Here is a 3,387-nt window from a genome sequence, read left to right as displayed (position 1 = left end):
TGGTGCTAGCCTTGGCTCGCTTTCCCGTCGGCCAGAGAAGGGGTTAACTTGCTGTTACAGTCTGCTCCAGTTTGTGTCTTGCTGTCTAGTCTCTTCTGCTTAAACCCACTCTTGGAATCCCAGCTCCGGACCCCTCGGCTCCGCGCCGGGAAGGGTTCCCCGGGGGGGGGGGGGGGGGGGGTGTTCGCTTTGCGCTCCTGCCGCTTCTGCCGCAGCGCTTCGGGTTGGTGACGGCGGGCGGGGGGTTCTGATCACCAGCTCTGGTGTCTGTTCGCTTTTTTGAATCTGAAGAATATTCCTTCCCTTTTTTTCCCCTGTTGTTTCTGTGGCCTTCCCCATAGGAAAGGGAAACAGTAGACAAGCAGAAGAAAACAGGGTTTAAAGTTATGTCTGTTGGCAGGACAATACTGTGGGTGGGGGCCTGACAGCTTCTTTCAGAGACAGAGCAGCCGGCACGCGAAAGCTCTCTGAGAATATGCCAAGGACGGGGAAGACAAAGATGAACGTCGGCCTATTACTTAATACATGGCCGAAGCATCCAACGTCTTTTCCTCCTGTAATTTCAATACTAAAAGGACTTAGTTGTGACCAGAGGCTTGAGGAACAGAAGACAAAAGTCATCCCCCACCCTTTAAAGACCTGTGATAATTATTTGCAAGAGTTCACGGAAAGCGGAAACACTGACAGAAATGAGTCAGGGCAAAAGAAACATCTCAAAGGGGACCGGAGCAGAAAACGCTGCCCAGACAGCCTCGCTTCAGCTCTAAAGAAGTCTATAAAGTGAATTATTAATCAATCAATTTGCAGCCACCTAAAAGGTGGTAACGACAACTAAATCATGCTAAACCAAATCACGCTAAAGTAGTGTCATTCACCTTGAGGAATACCAGGTCCCAGAGGCTGAGGGGAAAAGCTGGAGCAAGGAAGATGTACCCTTGGTGGATGAGGATCATGTCAGGGAATACTTGCGTGACCTGCACATACATGAGTCCTTGGGCCCTGATGGGGAGCTGGAAGATGTCATTGCAAGGCCACTCTCGATCATCGTAGCAACTGGGAGAAGTGCCCAAGGACTGGAGGAAAGCATGTGTCACCCCCATCTTCAAGAAGGGCAAGAAGGAGGACCTATAGAACTAGAGGCCAGTCACCTCAATCCCTGGGAAGGTGGTGGAGCAGCTAATGCTGGAAATCGTCTCCAGGCACATCAAGGACAAAGAAATCATTGGAAGTAGTCAGCATGGCTTCAGTAAGGGGAAGTCACGCTTGAGCAACTCAATAAACTTCCATGATGACATGATTGGCCTGGTAGATGAGGGGAGAGCAGTGGATATTGCCTACATGGATTTCAGTAAGGCCTTTGACACTGTCTCCCGTAAGATGCTCACAGAGAAGCTGTTCAGGTATGGGCTGGATGAACAGACAGGTGGATTGAGAACTGGCTGAATGGCCGGGACCAGAGGGTGGTGATCAGTGGCACAAAGTCTAGTTTGAGGCCAGTAACTAGTGGTGTACTGCAGGGATGAATACTGGGTCCAGCCCTGTTCAACATCTTCATTAATGATCTGGGTGATGGGGCAGAATGTACCCCCAGCAAGTTTGCAAGCAACACCAAACTCAGAGGAGTAGCTCATACACCAGAAGATTGTACTGCCATCCAGAGGGACGTCAACAGGCTGGAGAAATGGGCTGACAGGAACCTCCTAAAGTTCAACAAAGAGAAGCACAAAGTCCTGCACCTGGGGAGGAACAACCCCAAGCACCAATATATGCTGGGGGCCACGCAGCTGGAAAGCAGCTTGACAGAAAAGGACCTGGGGGTCCTGATGGACACCATGTTGAACATGACCCAGCAATGCGTCTTTGCAGCAAATGCAGCAAATGGTGTCCTGGGCTGCATTAGGAGAATTGTTACCAGCAGGTGAAGGGAGGTGATCGTTCCCCTCTACTCAGCACTGGTGAGGTCACACCTGGAGTACTGGTCCAGTTCTGGGGTCCCCAGCATGAAAGAGACATGAACATAATAGAGAGGGTCCAGCGAAGGGCCACAAAGATGATGAGGGGACTGGAGCATCTCTCCTCTGAGGAAAGGCTGAGAGAACTGGGACTGTTTGACCTGGAGAAGAGAAGGCTCGGGGGGATCTCATCAATGTGTATCAATACCTGGAGGGAGGGTGCAAAGAGGATGGAGCCAGGCTGTCTTTAGTGGTGTCCAGTGACAGGACCAGAGGCAACAGGCACAAACCAAAACACGGGACATTTGCCCTTGATCTCAGGAAACACTTTTTCACTGTGAGTGTGACCGAGCGGTGGCACGGGTTGCCCAAGGAGGTTGTGGAGTCTCCATCCTTGGCTAAGTTCAAAAGCTGTCAGGATGCAGTCCTGGGCAACCAGTGGTAGGTGACCCTGCTTGAGCAGAAGGGTGGGACCAGATGACCTCCAGAGGTCCCTTCCAACCTCAACCATCCTGTCATTCCGTGAATTTCCTCTTGTGACAGGGTGGCTGGTTGCCAGGGCTGTCGGGAGGCCGCCATGGTGACACCTTGCAGTATCACAATGGCTGCTGAGAAGCTGCTTCTTGGGAGCAAGGGATGGAGAGATGACGGAGAGGAAATCCCCACAAAGTGGCTCTGCCATGCACTGGGCACCACTCAAACCCTACTAATCAACAGTTTCCTGGGAAATCAGGGGGGCTTTTCCAAGAAGGCCTCTGAAGGGTCTGTCCTAGACCCCTCTCAATTCTCCAGTCTCACAACGACAGAGAAAATACCAAATCTGCAGATGTGCCCAGCTCGGAGGCAGGTTTCCAGCATCCCAGTGGAAGGGCTTGGATTCAAACTTTCCTTGCTACATTGCAGCGATGCTGCAGGCTCAACCTGCTGCAACCTAATAAAGATAAGCCCAAACAATTGCTCTAGGGAAGGCGAGCCCCAGCGCGCAAACTTGGTTACGTGGGGCTCACCGGGGAGGCAGGAGCGCTGCTGGAATGGACCCAAGGGGGAAGCGCAGCCGTGGGGATGTCAGTGGTGTGGGGATGTCAGCGGTGCAGCAATCATACAAAAAAGCAAATGTTACTCAGGAGAGCGGTGGGTGAGACACGAAGGGTGAGGAGGAGGCTGCACCAGAGGCCCAGAGGGTCTCTGGGCTCTGTTTTCAAGCACTGTGTTTTGAGCTGAAATCCGGACAAATGGAGCATGGAGACAGTAACGAAAAGAATGAAGTCTGGGAAATGTGGAGAAGGAGGGGTTTTCGAGGCGGCGCTCTGACTGCTCCCACGGCGTCATTTTCTTGGCTATGCAAAAATGAAGACAGCATTTAAAAAACTACAGCGTTGCCCTTTTCTTTGTGTTGCACTTCATGTTTCCGACTCTGTTCATGCTCTCCCGTGGG

This window comes from Egretta garzetta, unplaced genomic scaffold (assembly GCF_000687185.1).
Source record: "Egretta garzetta isolate BGI_Z169 unplaced genomic scaffold, ASM68718v1 scaffold40, whole genome shotgun sequence".
Lineage (NCBI taxonomy): Eukaryota > Metazoa > Chordata > Aves > Pelecaniformes > Ardeidae > Egretta > Egretta garzetta.
The sequence above is the reverse complement of the archived record's forward strand: the minus strand, read 5'-3'. Positions refer to the sequence as shown.